The sequence below is a fragment of the Elephantulus edwardii genome, unplaced genomic scaffold (assembly GCF_000299155.1).
Source record: "Elephantulus edwardii isolate Elephantulus edwardi_28Jun2011 unplaced genomic scaffold, EleEdw1.0 scaffold00077, whole genome shotgun sequence".
Lineage (NCBI taxonomy): Eukaryota > Metazoa > Chordata > Mammalia > Macroscelidea > Macroscelididae > Elephantulus > Elephantulus edwardii.
Window position 1 is genome coordinate 11,328,069 of NW_006399827.1, and position 13,289 is coordinate 11,341,357.

The window sequence follows — 13,289 nt, forward strand, 5'->3', positions numbered from 1 at the left end:
GGGGCTGCGCATTGGGGGCGGGGAGAGTGTTGTCCCGGGACGGGCGCCGAGGGTCCCGCGCCGGCCGCCGGAAGGATGGAGAGGGCGGGGCTGCGAATCCTGAGGGAGAGCGTGAAGCGATTTGGGGGGGGGGGGGCGAGCATTTGAGGGTCGCACCTCGAGGGCTCCGTTGATGAAACAATGCCGCTTGGAGCGGGTGGGCGGCTGTGCGCTTGGTCTGCGGAGGAAGCACTTTAGTCAATGGAGGAGGGACAGATGGGCTACCTGTGGGGAGCAGCTGAGGATTTTGGGACCCTAGATTGTGTCGGGTGGGGGCTGCCCGAGGAATTTCGCTTGGGGGTCATGGAGAAGTAACTTTGAGTAAATTGGAAGGGGGCGCCGGGCACCCCAGGTGTGCTCTGGGAGATGTGCTTGTCTACGGTCAGCGGGGGTGGGGAAGTAGGTGGTGACTAAAGGGGGGCAGGGGAAGGAAGGCTAGCAGTGTGGTTCATTGCCCGTCCCCCGGTTCTCCAAGGGGAGGAGCTGTTCGGGATTAAGTGCAGCCGCTGCCCCAACTTCCTGATGGATTCTTTGCTGTGGGGACCTTCAGAGGCATGTGTAGAAAAGGAATGGAACACGCTCCCTCAGCTGTTCCAGGTTCTCTGTGGCCTTCATGAATTCTGTTAGAAATGAACAAAACGTATACGTAGAGGTCTTGCTTTACTTACAGTTAATGCCGTGCTCTTTTTGAACAGCCTTTGCCGGTCTTACAGGGGCGGGTGAAACTGTAGAAATTGTAGTTCTGTACATTTGAATCGGAACCAATCCGTAGCTGACCCCCCCCCCCAAGCAGGTTTTCAGAAGCTGTAAATTGCAAAGAAGGTTGCACATCTTTCTCCTGCGAAGCCACTTGTGGATTTGAATCATGCCTTCGTGTTGGCAGCACAGCTCCTTAGCCACTAGGCCAACCAGTGTTCTCTATAGAAATTGATGGGTGAATTAACAGTGAAAGAGATCAGTAGCAGAATGAGAAGAGGTGGTGTGGAGAATTTGGAGAAAAGTACATTACATGTTATTTGCTTGGACTGTAATGTTTTCTGTTGGAATGAGTTTCAGCTAGCTTGGAACACAAAGTGAGTAATATGACACCCTCTTTTTCAGAAGCACCAAGAAGAAAGCAAAACTTCAGATGAGTTTTCATAAGTTTGTGTTATATTCAGACTTTTTTGGTTTTTTAACATCTTATTTACAAAATTCTAATACATTGTTTTTCACACCAGATTCTTCCAATATCCCTCATTCCCCTACCCATCAAATTGTACAACCCCATGATTAATCCCCCCAGCACATCCTCATCCCTCTGTTTATACCCTCCCTCCTTGGATCCTCATACTTATTCTATAATAATGGTTTTATATAGTATTTGTCCTTATAGGACTGAGTTAATTCCCTCCCAGTTAGGTAATAATTTACAAAATCATTGCTCCTGCATGCTGCATAGTATTCCATCGTATGAATGCACCATAATTTCTCAATCCATTCAATTGTGGTTAGACATCTGGGGTGTTTCCATGTTTTTGCGATGGTGTGTATAAGGCTGCTATGAACATTGGTGTACAAGTCTCTGAGTCTCAGTTCTCATTTTCTTGTGGTATATTCCAAGCAGTGGAATAGCTAGATCATATGGAATTTCTGTGTTCAGCTTTTTGAGGAAGTGTAAAACTGCCTTCCAGAGTGGCTGTACCATTTTACAATCCCACAAACAATATATAAGAGTTCCTATCTCACCCTATCCTCTCCAATATTTATTACTTGCTGTCCTGTTAAACGTTGCCATTTGTAACACCTTCTTGAGTCAGAACCTACTCATAGCTAACCCTCCACCAGGTTTTTGGAGGTTGTAAATCACATGGGAGAAGATTGCCCATCTTCGACAAAGCTACTGGTGAATCCAAACCTCCAGAGAGGGTTAACCTTTGGGTCAGCAGTGCAATTGCTGTGGACTACACCAGAGCTCCCTGTTCAGACATACTGGTCTAATTTAATTGAGATGTAGTTCCCCCCCCCCCAAAAAAAAGGGAAGAAACCCAAATGTATTCTGGAACTACCCTTTAAGGCTAAGAGAACTTTCTTACCTGTGTGACATACCTCTGCTAGCAGTTTGGGATAGTTATGAAAAGTCTAAGATTTTGAAATAGGTAAATGAATACATTCGAGAAATTGGTCCTTGTGTCCCTCCCTTATAAACATTTATAAGGAAAGTAGCTACAGTAATACCACAACCCCTTCTCAACCTATCCTGCACTTCTGACAGTTCTCTGTTGATGTGCTGTTCCAGTCATTTTTGGATAATCTTCACTATAATCTTGTTTTCATGTGATATCAATGATAATGTTTGATAATTTCCACACTCTGTTGGATCACCTTTCTTTGAAATGAGAACAAATACAGATCTCTTCCAGTCAGTTGGCCAAGTGATTGTCCTCCAGATTTCATGACACAACTTGGTGAGCACATCTAGGGCAGCATCTGTTAGTTGCTATATGTCAATTGGTATACCGTCAATTCCTTTTGGTACAATGACTCTGTATCCTCTTTCCATCTTCTTATAATACTTCCTGGATCATTTCATATTCTGCCCAAAGATTCCTTAAGTATAGCAACTTGAGGTTGGAATTTGTTCTTCAGTTCCTTGAGCATAAGAAATGCTGAGTGAATTCAGCCCTTTTGATCTTGGCTGAAAGCAAGGAGTACCAGAGGAATGTCTATCTGTGTTTCTTTGATTATGCAAAGACATTTGATTGTGTGGATCATAACAAACTGTGGCTAACTCTGGGAAGAATGTGAATCTCAGAACGTTTAATTATGCTAATGCAAAAGCTATATTTGGACCAGGAGGCAGTCATAAGAACAGAGCAAGGAAACACTGTATGGTTCAAAATTGGAAAGGGTGTACACCAGGATGTGTCCTATCTCTATACCCTTTCAACTTATATGCAGAACAGATTATCTGGGTGGCTGGGCTGTATGAGAAGAAGTGTGGCATCAGGATTGGAAGAACATGCATCTACAGTCTGCGTTATGCAGATGACATAACCCTGCTTGCTGAAACTGAGAAGGACCTGAAGCGCTTGCTGCAGAAGGTCAAGGACTGCAGCCTTCAATATGGATTGAGGCTCAATATCAAGAAGACAAAGATTCTCACCACTGGGCCAATTGGCAGCATCAGGATGGATGGTGAAGAGATTGAGATTGTTCACAGCTTTAGTTTGTTTGTCTCCACAGTCAACACTCTTGGCTCCAGCAGCCAGGAAATTAAATTAAATATTGCAATGGGAAAGTCTGCTGTTAGGGACCTCTCCAAAATACTGAAGAGCGCTGGAGAGTAAGATGCACCTGATACAGGCCATGGTCTTTGAAATCACTTGCTGTGTGTCAGAGAGTTGGACAATGACTAGGGAGGATAGAAGAATTGATGCCTTTGAGCTGTGGTGTTGGAGAAGAGTATCGAATATACCATGGACTGCTAAGAAAACAAACAGGTTCATCATAGAGAGAGTTAAACCAAGCTGCTCCTTGGAGGCAAGGATTCTGAAGCTTTGTCTGACATACTTTGGACATGTTGCAAGGAGGGACCAGTCCTTGGAGAAGGACTTCATGCTTGGGAGGGTGGAGGAACAGTGCAGGAGAGGAAGACCCTCTATGGGGTGGATTGATTCAGTGACTCGAGTAGTGGGGGTAGGTGTGTTGGAGACAGTGCGATTGGCACAAGATAGAGCAGGGTTTAGGACTGTTGTACATAGGGTCACTATGAGTCTCAGGCCACTCATGGTACATAACAACAACAAGGAAAGTAGTGTGATCAGAGAATGCCTTTGTTGGAACTGGTCATACCTTAATGAAGCTTCAGGGCTGTAGAATATCCTCACCCATTTCCATTTCTTCCCTGTGGTGACATTTTTCTTATTTGGTTGCTGTAGCCTAAATTGTTTTTCATCGAAAATGTAAGTAGTGTTTACCTTGCTATTTCTAGTTTCTTGATTAAAGGAGAACATATAAGGGTACCCCAGTCTTCTACTAGATAGCGCTAGTGGCATAGTTTTACTGCTGACTCAAAACCTGAACCCTTCTGGCGGTTCGAACCCAACAGCAGCTCCTAGATGGTGGGAGATGGGCAGTCTCTTCCAGTGCTGTTAACGGCCTCTGAAACTCAGTGGAAGGTCTGCTATGCAAAAAGGAGCCTTCTTCTGATTTTTTTTTTTTTAAAAAATATAGGATACCAACAGTTTTCTAACGATAAAAATAAGGAAAGGATAAAATTATATCATATTCATTTTAGGGACTAGGAAACTACTTTTTTGGGGGAAAATTATTTTTTTACATTTTACAGCCATTTATTCCACAAAATACCCCTTTTCCGTATACTGTCTTTGGTAGTATAGGAAAATTTGCATTGCATTTCACTCTCCCAAAGAGTTTTGGAGTAAAAATGCCAGTTTATGGATTCTTATAAAATGAAGTTGAGGCCCTTGTTCATCCTGTGTGTAGTACAGAGTAGACCATTCAGATTGTTGGTGAATGAAGAAAGATTTAAATCTCTCAGGATTTAAATTTCTCAGGATTCAAGGCTTTAATCAGTAGACTAATTTAGTATAGTCCTTTGCCTTTCAGATCTATGACATTTGGCAGAGTCAGTCTTGTGTTGGCATTCTTGCCTTAGTGTCATTTTAAAAGTGTAAATGTTTTGGTATTAAAATACTGAAAAAGTATGCCTACTGTGTAATCCTTTAAAATACCTTAGGGAAGGTGTAGAGTGTAGGATGGTGCAAATGGTTATGGGCTTATCTAGAGCTGAAAGTTAACTGAAACCACCCAGAACCTCAGCAGAAAGGCCCAACAATCTGCTTTCAGAAGGACAGCTTTGAAAATTCTATGGAGTCGTTTTATGCTACACACTTGATCCATCATGAGTCAAACATAATGTGGCAAAAGGGGAAAAACTATGAAGGACCCTAGCTTCAGGGCTTCAACAGCAAACTATAACTTGAATATTTTCTTTTTTAAAAAGTATCTGGAAAAGTCTTTACATAGATTGGAATGCCTTTTACATAGAACTGAATAATAGTATTTCCCATTAGCAGTGTTTATTGAAAAACTAAACAGCATTTTCAAGGTTAATTAGAAAACATATTCAAATATAGACAAAATTCAGGTCTTGTCAGTTTTTTAATCAATTGTATTAAATCTTTACTATCTTTAGTTTCTATGATATACTGACCAGTACTAGGCTGGTACTGGTATTCCACAATCATAGTGAACTGTGCCTTTCTCTTTTTAATAGTAGCTTACACATTGAAGGCCTGATGTTTGAGGGGAAGGTGTATGTTTTATCTGTCTCTGCCTTAAATATTAATTCATAATTTTGACTAGCTTTTAGTAGTTTTTCTTTTATCCTAACCAAAACTCTTCAAAAGTTTTACTTAAACATCATTATGTCCTAATATTTGCTGGACTCTTGTGGCCTGTCAGTCTAAAACTTATCTCAGTTTCATTCATCTGGAGTTTATACATCTGAACACATCTTAGAAATTTAAATTTTATTCACACACCTCTGGAATTCAAGGGGAGAGTTGCCTTTAAGAATAAAAAGCCTTCTCACTGTGTTTTGTGGCACAAGTTCTTGTTTTCTGCTCAGTCAAGTTTTCCATCTGGAAAGCATTTGCTCCACAAAACAGCCTAGCTAACAAACAGACTACAAGGCAGTTTAGACACGTTACTCTAGGAGACTCCAAATTGAATATATTATACATGCCTTCACCTGCCTTCTGATGATTGATAATCTGTCAGGAGAGGCATTTCATCCTTCCTTTCTGTTTAGGACTATTGATCAGATTCATCTTATTGATCACTCCCTAAGAAGTTTATGGCTTTAGATTTCTATTCCCTGATTATCTGAGACAACCATACTTAACTGCCCAGATAGGGGTACTTTGTATAGGAACCTAAAGCTACCTTTCAGTGTCCAAGTAAAAGGAAGAACAAGGTACTTTAGAAGCCCCGAGGAAAAGATAATAGCCAGTTTGAGGGGTGAATGAAGGAAATAGTATTTAAACTTAGAGCTAAAGAACAGGAATTTGAATGTGGTTAGTTGTGGACAGTGGTCTAGTGGTAAGAAGCTGCATTGTAATCCCAAAAGCACATGGTTCGAATCCACCAGCTTTTCCATGAGAGAAGGATGGGTAATCTCCTCTGGTGTGATTTAAGCCTCTGAAAACCTGCTGGAGGGTCAGGTGTGGGTCATTCAGACTCAAAAACACATGATGACAATGACAAGTTGTACACAAGAGCATAAACAAAACCTTACTTGGAGGAAGCGTTTGGGATGGCTGGAGTGTGGTTTTTTGTGAGAGAAAAAGAATTGTATTTATCTGGAATGATGGGTTGAAGTCAAAGGGCATTGTATTTTACCTTGAAGAGTTTGGCCTTTTTTTAAGGAGATGAAGCCTTGTAAAAATTTTAGCAATTACCTACTACTTTTCTGTTCTGCTGACTCCAGCCCAAACTGGTTTAAATGTCATTACTTTTGTTCACAACAGTTCCATAGGCCTAATTATCTTCTTCCTTTCTGCCTTTCAAAAAAGAATGGGTCCTGGCTTTAATCACAATTTTTCAAAACCTTCTGTAATAGCCCTAGCCAGTTTTTGCCATGTAGTACTTTGTAGCTACTTCCTAAACTTTTGCTAATTACTATATCTTTGTGTCATTTCTTTTATTGTTTGTCTGAACTTTTATTGATTAGCTTTTTATTATTTATTTTTGCCTTTCTTTCTCAGCTCTGTGCCCTGCTGTTGGATATCCTTGGAAAATTTTCTTTGAATCTTAATTTCCTCATCTATGAAATGGTCTTTTTTTAAAAAAAATTAAGTTTTGGGGTTTTGTTGTTGTTGTTTTACTAAATTTTGTTTATGTGTACTGTCAAATCAGATGTGACTGGTACAGGAGGAGATTGTCCCTCCTTCTCCAGCAGAGCATCTGGTGGATTCCAACCACATACCTCTGGGATTGCAGTGCAGCTAAAATGGTCTTTTAATGATTGAGTTGTTGTAAGACTTGAAACAAATGCCTTTACATGTATTTAAGTCTCTATGAACACTAGTTATTAGTGTATCATTACTGCCTACACATATCTTCCAAAGGCAGTGCATCTGTATCGTCATAATTCACTTAGGATGACCAAAGGTCCCCATTTGCTGAGCCTGAGATTTTTAGGATGTGGGATTTGTGCTAATCTAAGAAGAGTTGGTCACCCTATATTCTATCATAGGCTCCTTGTGAATGCTTATTTATTTTATTTAATGAATTAATTAAAAAAAGTTTTTTTTAATTGCTGCTGTCAAGTTTACCCAGACTCACGGTGACCTCATGTAAACAGTGAAATGTTGCCTGGTTGTGTACACTATCTTTACAGTCCTTGGAAAACTTAAATTCATTGTTTGAGCCATTATATATTTTTAATTTCTTCCAGTCTAAAGGCCTTATCTCCCAGTGCTATATTGGACAATAGTCTGTTGTGATTAATGGGACTTTTATTGACTACATTTTTTGGAAGTTGTTTTTAGCTCTTCATCCTCGTCTGTCTTAAGCTATAAGCTCCACTGAAACCTATCCATTATGGGTGACCCCAGATATTTTAAATACCAGTTGGTAGTGTGCTTTTCAGCATCCAAGCAACATGAAAGCTAGTACAAACTGACAACTAAGTGGTAAGTTGTCTATTTTAATGAGCTGTTGAGTTGGAACCAACTCATAGCTGACCCTCCAGTGGGTTGTCTGAGACTTTAAGGTACACAAGATATTACCCATCTTTTACCTTGAAATTTTGAACCACCTGCTTTTGGATTGGCAGCTCAACTCCTTACCCACCAGACTCCCTGAGCTCTGTACGTATTAAATACTAACAGGACTGCAGTTATAAACTTTTATAGCCAATTTAATTACCTCTGCTGTTAGGTTGTTGTTATGTACCGTAGAGTCAAGTACCACCCATAGTGACCCTATGAACAAAAGATCTGAACCCAGTTCTATCCTGTGCCCTCCTCACACTTCCTAACACACTAGCCCATTGCAGCACTGTGTCAGTCCACCTGATTGAGGGTCTTCCTCTCCTTCACAGACCCTCCGCCCTTCCCAGCATCATGTCCTTCTCCAATGAATAGCCACTCATAGCAACAAGCCCAAAGCATGTGAGGTGAAGCCTCATCATCTCTTGCCTCCAAAAAGGCACTTCAGCTGCACCCTCTTCAAGACATACCTGTTCTTCTGGTCCTCCTGGGTTGTTCAGTGCTCTTCTCCAACACCATAGCTCAAAGGCATTGATTCTTTTGCTGTCCATATTCATTGTCCAGCTCTCAGATGCATAGCAAGTAATCAGAAAGTCCATGGCCCAAATCAGATGTGCTTTAACAGAAATACCAGATGATTTTAACAAATTTGTTTGCTCACAGTTTAGGAGGCTGGAAGTCTAAACTCAGGATATTGGCTCTGAGGAAAGGTTCTTGTCTCTTTTCAACATCTGCATGTCTGACATTCATTAAACTCTCCATGTGTCTTGGCTTCAGTTTTCCCTAGGTCTAGGAAGTTCTCAGCTTAGGGACCCTGGATCCAAAAGACATACTCCACTCTTTCTTGTACTCCAGCTCTTTCTTAGTGTTACTGAGATTGTTCTTTTCTACTCCTTCTTGCTCCTTTTATCTCTTGTAAGTTGAAAGGTATGACTCAAGCAAGATTGTGGTTTAAGTAAGGGTGTGATTGTGATCTTCTTGACTCAAAATACACTCCATACTGATAATGCCCCTTTAACATATAGAGGTTAGGATTTACAGCACATCACAACATGAAGGGCAACCCCACAATACAGAAGTCATGGCCTAGCCAAGTTAACACATACCTGGGAACAGGCATGACAGTTTAGTCTATAACAATAGCCATTAATTATTAATTGATTAGGCAGTAGACCTGGGGGGGGGGGTGTAAGAGCAAAGGAAAGCGTAAAATGGGAAAAGAAATGAAGTGGGAAGTGATATACCCAATAATTTCATCTGATCCCTTTCTTCCAAACAGTGAGTTACCATTCTTACAGTCTAGCTCTTCTCACCTGACCACATTTCTGTTCTTTGGACCAAAGCAAGCTTGTTTTTATCTTGGGACTTTTAAGCTAAATGTTTCCTCCTTTGCATCCTTGTCATTAGGATCTCTGTTTAACTGTTAGTTTGTATAAAATATTTTCTTTCTAGCATTTGTCACTGTTGGTTTTTATTAGGCACCATCAAGTTGACTTTAACTGACAGCTATCCTATGTACAGTAGATAAAAAATCTGCCTGATTCTATACCATCTTTATAATCTCCCCCATGCTTATACTTATTGTTGTGGTCCCTTTTTCAGTTCATCTTGTTGAGGGTCTTCCTCTGAGTGACCCACTGCTTTCCTGAGCCTCTTATTATTACTAGTATTTTCTTATTGCCTATGCCCTTTTCTGGGTGTGCTTACCCATGTCCACACACTTGTATACAAACTGTTGAGAGATCAGGAATTTTGTCTGTCTTGATCAAACTATAATTGGTACTCAATAAATATTTGTTAAATGATGACTGCTGTAGAGCAGTTCATAGGAAAAGTTCACCTAGTGTGAGGTTTCAAGCAATCTTCTAAGGATGTGATATTTAAGTTAAAGGAATTAGCTAAGTGAAAATTAGAACAAGGAATTGTGATTAATAGATAGAGCAGTTGTTAGCTCAAATGTCCACTGATAATATGAAGAGATAGTTATTTTGAAATCCCTTGTTAGTGTTTCAGAATAAATTGAGTTAGGAGTAATATAGGCAAGAAATGATAGTGATGTAGAATAGGAAATAGTAGTGAAAATACAAAATAAATACATGAAAGATATTTGAGAAAATTGGGGTTTCATGAGAGACTGGGTATGGAAGATGAAGAAGAGATGAAGAATGGTATTTTTTTAACTCAATAAAAGGATTATGAATTCTTAGATTATATTATTCATTTAAATATGTGATCAGGTATGGGTCTACCTTATGGTCCACAGTGTTACTAGGTACTATTGAGTATGATGCAGAGCAACCTATGAACACCAGATCTGAAGCCTGCCCGATCTTGTGTCATTCTCATCTCTGCCACACTAGGTCACACTGTTAATAGATACTGTATGAATTCATCTTGTTGAGGATCTTCCTCTTGTTGGCTAATGCTCTACTTTTATGAACACGTCTTTTTCCAAGAATCACACCCTCCTAGCAACATGCCCAAAGTGTGTGAGATGAAGTTGCCCCATCATAACTGGTGAAATTGGAATGCAAAAGTTGGAAAAAAGAAGGGTCGTTGGAAAGTATGTGCGTGGTGACAGAATGAGGCTAAAAAGAGAATTGATTGAATTTTATATGCTTAATGATTTATTCATTGCAAATATCTTTTAAAAAAAAAACACAAAATGACGGCATTACCCATGGATCTCACCACATGGACTGCACAGGAATCAGATTTGTGGAAGAAATCATTGGAGAAGCTCAATATTAGCAGTCAAAATGAGGACAGGTGCTGACTGTGCAGCTGACCATTAATTTACTCATGTGCAAGTTCAAATTGAATCTAAAGAAAATGAAAACAAATCCATGAGAACCAAAAATATGATCTTGAGTCTATTCCACCTGAGTTTAAAAATCATCTTAAGAATAGGTTTTTCGGTCTTTTTCTTTCTTTTCTTTTCTTTTTTTTTCTTTTTAAAGAGGAAGTGGCCTTTGCTCTGGCTGTTAGGAGTGGACACTGCTAAGTTTCATTATGGATGGAGGGGATGATGGCAACTTTATTATGAAAAAGAAGTTTGTGTCAGAGGCAGAACTAGATGACGCAAAAGAAAGCAAGAAGAGTGGGGGGAAGTTTGAAAGCCTGAGGATCCAGAAGAATGTCCAGAGGAAGTTTATGACCCTCGATCTCTCTATGAAAGGCTGCAGGAACAGAAAGACAGGAAGCAGCAGGAGTATGAGGAGCCGTTCAAGTTCAAAAACATGGTAAGAGGCTTAAATGAAGATGAGACCAACTTCCTTGATGAAGTTTCTCGGAAGCAGGAACTGATAGAAAAGCAAAGGAGAGAAGAAGAGCTAAAAGAACTGAAGGAATACAGAAGTAATCTCAACAAGGTTGGAATTTCTTCAGAAAGCAAAAAAGAAGTGGAGAAGAAATTGGCTGCGAAACCCGTAGAAACCAAGAGCAAGTTCTCCCAGGCCAAGCTGTTGGCAGGAGCAGTGAAACACAAGAGCTCAGAGAGTGGCAATAGTGTGAAAAGGCTGAAACCACACCCTGACTCTGATGACAAGAATCAAGAGACCTCCTCGTGTATGTCTCTTGGAAGCACTTCTTTGAGCGGCCCCTCCATCCACTGCCCCTCCGCTGCCGTCTGTATTGGCATTCTCCCAGGCCTGGGCACCTACTCGGGGAGCAGTGACTCAGAGTCCAGCTCAGACAGCGAAGGCACCCATCAATGCCACGGGGAAGATCGTCTCCTCTATTTTTCGAACCAACACCTTCCTTGAGGCCCCCTAGCTGGGAGTCCTGACCACACGGTCCTCCTCCCCAGGAGTAGATTGGACAGTTGATTCTGCCGATAGGCATTAACTCCCTCCAAAAATCCTCCTCTGCCTGCTTCCTGTGCGTACCTGACATCACTAACCTAACCAAAGAATGTGCCAGAATCCACTTGGGGCCCACAGTTGTGTTTGATTTCTCTCTCTTCAGTGCAAGATGGCCACACCTGTCCCACTGCCTCTTCCTTCCGTGATCTGATAGCGTGAGGAGCAGGCTTGGCCGGGACCACTAACAGTGCCCTGGAAGCAGGGGCTCCGCTGGCTTGCTGGGGGTGTAGGTCTCATTGCTCTCTTGCGTTTTTTTTCTTTCCAGACAGCACAAAAACAGTAAGCGTTATTGTACAGGTACTGTTGACACATTGATTACAGGCAAAGATGTTGTTTGGAGGCATTGACATTGTGGAGCATGCTGGGGGGGAGAACTGGCCTCGGGGGTGAAACGGGACACTCCCCACAAACTAAGCAGTTCTTGATGTTGTATGACTAAGTAAAGATGATGAACTCTATCTGCAGGGAGCGTCTTAATGCTCTCCCTTCGGTCTGATATCTCCCCTCACTGTTGGCCGTCTGCCCTCTCTCTGCATTGAATTCTATGTATGCCCACTAACAGAGAAGGCCTGATAAACACAGACAGCTTCCGTCTTTTCCTCATACCCTTACTCTGGCAAATTGTTTGGGTTTTGTTTTCAATAAACAATTTAAGATTCTAAACTTTAGTTAAAAAAAAATAAAATAAAGGCCCTATTGAGTCATAGGTGGAAAAAAAAGAATAGGTTTTTCAATTGTGATTTTAATGAAAATGTACAGAAAAATTGGATTTTCACTCATTCATTGTTACACATTTTCCTCTACCCCCATTCACTTAAAAATTGTTGCATAATTTCCCTGCCCCACCCTCCCCCCAGTCCATTTACTGTTTACCTCTTATTCTGCACTGTTGTAGTACAAATAATGCCTAATCATATATTCCTTTTAAACAGTTCTTTATCTATTCATTATTAATTCCTTCTTTTTCTTACTTTCGTCCCAACCCTCATATCAGTCCTGTTTTATAACAGTAGTGTAATGCAATATTTGTCCTTTTGTGACCAAGATATTTCACCCAGTATAATGTCCCCCAGGGTCACCCATGTTGCACAATATTTTATTAATTCCTTATTTTTCAGTGTTGCATAGTATTCAATTGTGTGAATATATGATCGTTTTTCTATCCATTCATTTGTTGATGGGCGCTTGGGTTGCTTCCATTGCTTTGCTATTGTGAATAACACAGTCATACACATGTGTGCATATATCTGTTTGGGTGGCAGCTTTGGTTTCTTTGCAAAAGTGCCATACTTCCTTCCCTAGTGGTTTTACCATTTTATACTCCTACCAGTAAGCAGAACAATCTCACTGATTTCACATGCAAGCAAGATTCTACTGAAGATATTATCCAAAAACGACTGGAACTACCAGAAGTCCAGGCTGGGTTTAGAAGGGGTCGTGGTACTAGAGATATTATAGCTGATGTTTGATGGATCTTGGCTGAAAGCAGGGAATACCAGAGGAATGTCTATCTGTGTTTCATTGACTATGCACAGGCATTTGACTGTGTAGATCATAACAAACTATGGCTGACTCTGAGAAGAATGGGAATCCCAGAACACTTGAT

General features: G+C 40.7%; 1 protein-coding gene and 1 pseudogene across 1 annotated transcript in view; both read left to right on the forward strand.

The window, feature by feature from the left end:
- The window catches only part of CBX1 (chromobox homolog 1), a 29,283-nt gene that overhangs the window by 412 nt on the left and 15,582 nt on the right, over positions 1 to 13,289 (forward strand). The gene's annotated exons all lie outside the window — the stretch shown is intronic.
- LOC102848280 lies at positions 10,833 to 11,594 on the forward strand (annotated as a pseudogene).